The following is a 7,125-nucleotide window of genomic DNA, read 5'->3' on the forward strand; positions in this document are numbered from 1 at the left end:
GCCAGAGGTAGGGGAACAGTCTTTAAGATGTGGGACAGTTTTCTCAGCCCCTCACGTACCACAGCCCCTGAGGTGCGGGGTAGTGCCACAAGAAATCCTAAGTTTGCCCAGATGCTCAAGGAGTACCTTGCAGATCGAACAACTGTACTCCGACATTCCTCTGTGCCTTACAATTATTGGGTATCCAAGGTGGACACGTGGCATGAATTGGCTCTCTACGCCTTGGAAGTCCTGGCTTGCCCTGCCGCTAGCGTTTTGTCAGAGCGTGTTTTTAGTGCCGCAGGTGGAATCATTACAGATAAACGCACCCGCCTGTCAACTGAAAATGCTGACAGGCTGACTCTGATCAAGATGAACAAGGGTTGGATTGGGCCAGACTTCACCACACCACCAGCAAATGAGAGCGGAATTTAAAGTTTGTAACGGGAATTTGCCATGTACCTCCAGTCACCCATGGGTACACACTTCTGGACTTTGGATAATCGCTGGACTGCTCCTCCTTCTCCTCATGCGCCACCATGATGACCGTTACAAGAGTTAGGCCTTTGTTTCAGGTATACCCCCAGTGGTAAATTTTTTCGCCCATTCTTTGCAGAATGGACATTACAACGACAGGAGACCCGCTCCTTTGCAATGGGAACAATATTTTGAGGCCCTCTTGCACGTCTCTATGCAGGGACAACGTGGAGCCTCCCAATTTTTGGCTGCCCTGCCTAAGGGCTATACTATAATACACCCACTTCCTGACAATGGACACTTAATGTTTTGAGGCCCTCATGCACGTCTCTATCCAGGGACAACGTGGAGCCTCCCAATTTTTGGCTGCCCTGCCAAAGGGCTATACTACAAAAGACCCACTTCCTGACAAGGGACACTTAATGTTTTGAGGCCCTCATGCACGTCTCTATCCAGGGACAACGTGGAGCCTCCCAATTTTTGGCTGCCCTGCCAAAGGGCTATACTATAATACACCCACTTCCTGACAATGGACACTTAATGTTTTGAGGCCCTCATGCACATCTCTATCCAGGGACAACGTGGAGCCTCCCAATTTTTGGCTGCCCTGCCAAAGGGCTATACTACAAAAGACCCACTTCCTGACAAGAGACACTTAATGTTTTGAGGCCCTCATGCATGTCTCTATCCAGGGACAACGTGGAGCCTCCCAATTTTTGGCTGCCCTGCCAAAGGGCTATACTATAATACACCCACTTCCTGACAATGGACACTTAATGTTTTGAGGCCCTCATGCACGTCTCTATCCAGGGACAACGTGGAGCCTCCCAATTTTTGGCTGCCCTGCCAAAGGGCTATACTACAAAAGACTCACATCCTTCCAATGGGCACTTCAGGTTTACAGGCCCTCATGCACGTCTCTATCCAAGGACAACGTGGAGCCTCCCAATTTTTGGCTGCCCTGCCAAAGGGCTATACTACAAAAGACCCACTTCCTTCCAATGGGCACTTCAGGTTTACAGGCCCTCATGCACGTCTCTATCCAGGGACAACGTGGAGCCTCCCAATTTTTGGCTGCCCTGCCTAAGGGCTATACTATAATACACCCACTTCCTGACAATGGACACTTAATGTTTTGAGGCCCTCATGCACGTCTCTATCCAGGGACAACGTGGAGCCTCCCAATTTTTGGCTGCCCTGCCAAAGGGCTATACTATAATACACCCACTTCCTGACAATGGACACTTAATGTTTTGAGGCCCTCATGCACGTCTCTATCCAGGGACAACGTGGAGCCTCCCAATTTTTGGCTGCCCTGCCAAAGGGCTATACTACAAAAGACCCACTTCCTTCCAATGGGCACTTCAGGTTTACAGGCCATCATGCACGTCTGTATGCAGGGGCATTGGTGAACCTCACAATTTTGGACTGCCCTGGCAAAGGAAAATACTACAAAGACTCAGTTCCTCAAAATGGGCACATTAGACTCAGAGGCCTTTATGTACTTCTCTTCTCAGGGACATCGGAGTGCCACACAATGTTTTACGTAAAATCTTTCATGTATTGATCTCAAAAAGTAACATACATTAGCTCTATCTCACTATTGGGTATGTGCCCTTAACATTTCCGCCATGAAAAATCATTTTGGTGTCATTTTGGAAGGTTTTCTGGTGAGTCCGTAAAAATGGCGTAAAACGCGGACAAAATTGTTCACAGCTGTGACTTTTGAGTGATAAATGCTTCAAGGGGTCTTCCCCATGCTGTTGCCATGTCATTTGAGCACTCTTCGGAGACTTTTGTGCCATTTTTAGGGTTTCTACATGCTGCCGGTGGTCATTTCACAAAAATACTCGGGTCTCCCATAGGATAACATTGGGCTCGGTGCTCGGGCCGAGTACACGAGTATCTTGGGAGGCTCGGCCCGAGCTTCGAGCACCCGAGCTTTTTAGTACTCGCTCATCACTAGTGAGGAACTAATCGACGAACAGACAGATGAACAAAACTCAAAAAGAGTTTCATTTTAACAGACTACTTGATGAGTACCCTGTAGAAATGGACAAGCAACCACCATCCCTTCTCACTTGCCAGCGGCACACTGGGCATTTTGCAAAGTACTGTCAGGATAAATGGAGGCAGAAGCAGTACAATTTAAGGGTTTTAGATGTGGCTGGTACGTTGTGTGTGTGTAAGTATATATATATGTGTATATATATATGTATATATATATATATATATATATATATATATATATATATATATATATTTATATTTATTTTTCTTCTTTTAATTTGAAAGCTGTGTAGTTCATGGCATTGTCTTCCATGGGATGTGATTCCTGAATAGTTTATTATTTCATTTTACTTTTTTCAGTGTGTAATGTGTATATAAAATATAACATAACATATTTTATTCCACTCTTTATAGATCACTTCAAACATATCCCCAACTTTGAAGATTTGACTGGTTATGTGAGAACACAGCAGTGGGACATCAATGTTCCTGGCCTAGATGATGTCCAGCGTGCATGGAAACCTCGACCAAGAAGAGGAGATGAAGACTACAGTGCCCAACTTCAAGCTTTCGTGGAATCACAAGACTGGAAAGGCCTAGTAATTACAGATGATCCAGAGAAAGGTCAAACACTGTACACCACTCATGGTTTTAAAAAGGGAGACATTGTTTGTGATTACCATGGAGTGCTTAGAGAAGGAGGAGAGGCCAAACATTTACAGTCAACGCTGAGTGAGCATGAATGCTATATGTTTTTTTTTAAGAGTCGTGGAAAGTCCTTGTGTTTGGATGGCAGGGAGGCTCCTTGCAGTTGTCATCCAGATATGCCTTCAACATTTGGAAGAAAGATTAACCATTCATGCAAAAAAGACAATCTGAAGCCTCTCCTTCAATATATAGTTGATGATACGACCCCATCATTAATTTTTATTGCTAAATCGGACCTCAAACCAGGGACAGAACTATTGTTCAATTATGGAGTAAAGCCAAATGAATTTGGAGAAGCTTCAAGTATCTTATGGCTGTACACTTGACTTGACCGCGGCCACACAAGACAGTCAAATACATTGTTTGCATCATCTACAGGAAGAGGGAATTAAAACGTATCCAAGGACCTTGCACGCTACCACAGGAAGTCCTGACAGAACCAATCACACCCATTTTTCACACAAGGTCCATGACAATAAGGATGGAGTTGAAGACATGGCAGTGCCACAGATAATTGGTAATTCTGTTTATTGATATTGTCTTTGAACAACAAACTTTTCTGTTTTTACATGGGTATTCTTGTTCTTTCCTTTAAATAGATGAAGAAGATGGCAGCGGTCAGCCTTGAAGAATGAAAAGGGAACCTAGGATCATGCAGAGAGGCGTATGGATTATTGAATTCCTGGTCTTGTTAAAGTTTTTTTAATAAATTTTGTATTTGTTTTTTACTTATTCTAGGCAGAGTACAATTCCAGGTGAACATTGAACAGCGCCCTTGAAGAACTGTGACACTAATATTGTTGTTTATAGAAATGTTTTTATTACTGTTAACATTTTTTTTTTCTAGTGATAAAGCGGTCACACAGCTGTGATTAAAAAATCTGACATATGTACAAATGTGTACAAATGTAGGTTTGAATGGCATTGCCATTGAGTACCTTGACTATGGTCAGTTTTCTGAGCTTTGTGGTTTTTTTTTTTTCTTTTTTCCCTCAGTCTGATTAGGGCTGAGGAAAAACTCGCACATCTGAGCTGCAGTATTGTCTTACATGGTGCAGAGTGCACTGCGATATTTTTGCGCACTGCACTCATGCGAGTCATATGCTAATGTGACGCTAAGCTAACGCAGACTATGTCTACATTGTTTACATTGCAACACCACTATGCACAGAAGAGGTCTTTAACACTAGAACTACTGGACTCGTGACACCTATATAGAAATACATGGTGAAAAGTAGTCAAAATGACTACCTCAGTAGTTCTAGTGTTAACAAGTCTTGGACTGCTTTCAGGAGTTGGAGGAATTTCCAAGCAACAGTTGCTGTGCAGTGCTTCGATCCTCCTACTTATATCTTGTCAATACTGCTAATAAAGTTTGTTTTAGAATTTTTTTCTAAAGGGATGTGTTCTAAAATCGGAGTAGCAGTCAGCACAGCCAATCATGAGGGAGAGCAATCTGAGGGCCGGTCCTTTCTGTTGGGCAAGTCTGAATTTGTCTTGCTCCTTCACTTCTCCACAGATGAGTGTCAGAGGCAAACCGAAGGCATGGTAAGTACAGCAATTTTCAGATATTAGTGGCCTAAATGTAAATTACAGGGAAAGCTGCAGAGTGTAAGGCCGGCTTCTCACTTGCGATTTTCTCGCACGAATGCAATGCGAGAAATTCTCGCATTGCACTCGGATACATGTTATTCAATGATTCAGCTCTCATCTGCGATTTTATTCTCACTCCAAATTGGACTGAGAAAAAAAATCGCAGCATGCTGTGATTTGGAGAGTTTCTCGCGCGAGTCTCTTCAATGATTCTCTATGGAAGCGTGTAAAAAAAAAAGGAACACACACGCTCCACAACATTCACATGCGTTCTCTGTAGTATTTAATTTCAATTGTGAAGACACGATAAATTTATTTTTAACAATAAAGATTAATGGAACAATGTTCAGCAACATGCAGTTTAGCTGTGAGATCAAAGATATGTACTGCAACATTGCTCCACGTGGGTACAAGATCATTTACATGAGCGTTACACATGTCTAAATGAATTAATTTATTTAAATGTTTATTCAGGGTCTGCAAAATGATACCTGCTGTTTAAATAAGTCTGGAATGGATAACTATATTCTTTGTATACTGGTGTGCAAGAAACGGCCATCATTATTTAATTGTGTTTTTTTTTTTTGTTTTTTTTTTGTTTCTTTAGAGTTCTACACTGCCATCAACACCGCCAGAAGATTTAGCTGTGCCAGTTAGCCAGAAAAGAGGTAGAAGTCATAAAGAACCTGAGGTTGTGATGCAATCTAAAATATTCATTAACCTTTTGATATTTATGGATTTCAGCAGCTGCCAGTACGGAGCCAGACGAAGAGCCAAAGAACGAGCTTTTCATGTTACGAGTAATGTCCTGCTCTTATATCTATGCGCAAATTCATCTTATAGTATACTGCACCGTACAACATTTTTTAATTTTGTTTTTTTTCTCTCCACAGAATGAAAACTGCAAGTGCAAAATTAATTTTTTTTTTTATTTTTTCTAAAATTTATTTTTGTCTTAGTTCAATAAAATATTAAAGTTTGACGTGTGTGTTTCCCCCCCCCCTCTTATTTAATGTACATCATATGCACATACATAAATTTGAGTACACCAATGCTCTCTCCTCAGTAATACACACACGCACTATATATAGAGATTTTATATATATATATATATATATATATATATATATATAAGGCCGGAGCCACACGGGGCACTACTGTGATGCTCGCATGACACTCGGCTCATGCTGGCAGCACAGCAGGAGCAGAGTCATGCTAGTATCCCTGCAACTGGATCGTGGAGCGGACCTCAGCTGCAGGGGGCGGGCCGGCTCTCAGGAGGGGCAGGGCAGCGCTGCGGAGGGGCGGGCTGGCACGGAGGAGGGGAGGGAGGGATTTCTCTCCCTCTCTCCTCCGTAGCCGGCTATTCCTATTCTCGCTCTGCACGCGCGGTACACTGGTGTACCGCGCGTGCAGTGCGATTTTTTATTTTTTTCTTTCTCGCCCCATTCACTTGAATGGGTGCGAGAGAAATTAATCTCGCATTACAATCGCAGCATGCTGCGATTGTTTTCTTGGTCCGTATGGGGCTGAGAAAATAAGTCCGAGTGGAATGCGATGTTTTATTGCACTCCACTCGCACCGATTTTCTCGCCGTCTGGCTTAGACCTTAAAAGTACTTTTTAAAAAAAAAAAGTTTTTTTTTTTTCTTTCAAATTTGGTGCTGATTTTGGGGCCTAAGGCTATGTTCGCACGTTGCGTTTTTTTCCGCGTTTCTGCAGCGTTTTTGGCTGCAGCGTTTTTGCGCTAAAATGCATGCGTTTTTGATTTCCAGCAAAGTCTATGGGAAAAGCAGAAATCCTGTCTGCACTTTGCTTTTTGTTCAGCAGCGTTTAATTTGCATATTTGTGGTCAAAAACCATGCTGAAAAAGAAGCAGCATGTCAGTTGTTTTTGCCATTTCTGCAGCGTTTCCTTAACATTGGAGTCAATGAGAAATGGCAAAACGCATGTTGAAGTGAATATTCTGCGTTTAATGTGCGTTTTACATGCTTTTTACCAGCGTTTTCCAAAACAAAAACGCAGGTGCAGTAGGCAAATAAACCAGGCACAAACGTCATTACCTACATCACTTCCTTTTTACTATAAATACAGAGCTGAGTATGTTTCAGTGCCTGCTACTATTGTGATTTCTCATAATATAAATACTTTGATCTACTGAAATTTAAAATGGCTTGGTTCCAGCGAATGAAGATCGATGTAGCAAAATTAATTGCTATGGTAAGTACCTGATTTATTTTTCATTATTTTGCTTAAAAAATGTTATAATGATAATGTCAAGCTTTATAATCTTATAAATTTAGTAATCACTTCATTACAATTTTGTATAATTATGTAACAGGTTGAATCCATGCCATGC

At 42.0% G+C, this 7,125-nt stretch overlaps 1 long non-coding RNA gene across 1 annotated transcript; it reads left to right on the plus strand.

Annotated features, from left to right (window-relative positions):
- Positions 1–4,689: 4,689 nt before the first annotated feature.
- On the plus strand, positions 4,690–5,567 carry LOC142309898 (uncharacterized). The gene is made up of 3 exons (XR_012754031.1): positions 4,690–4,722; positions 5,375–5,435; positions 5,512–5,567. It is a non-coding gene; the product is annotated as an uncharacterized LOC142309898 (long non-coding RNA).
- The last annotated feature ends 1,558 nt before the right edge of the window (positions 5,568–7,125 follow it).

The sequence above is a fragment of the Anomaloglossus baeobatrachus genome, chromosome 5 (genome assembly GCF_048569485.1).
Source record: "Anomaloglossus baeobatrachus isolate aAnoBae1 chromosome 5, aAnoBae1.hap1, whole genome shotgun sequence".
Classification (NCBI taxonomy): domain Eukaryota; kingdom Metazoa; phylum Chordata; class Amphibia; order Anura; family Aromobatidae; genus Anomaloglossus; species Anomaloglossus baeobatrachus.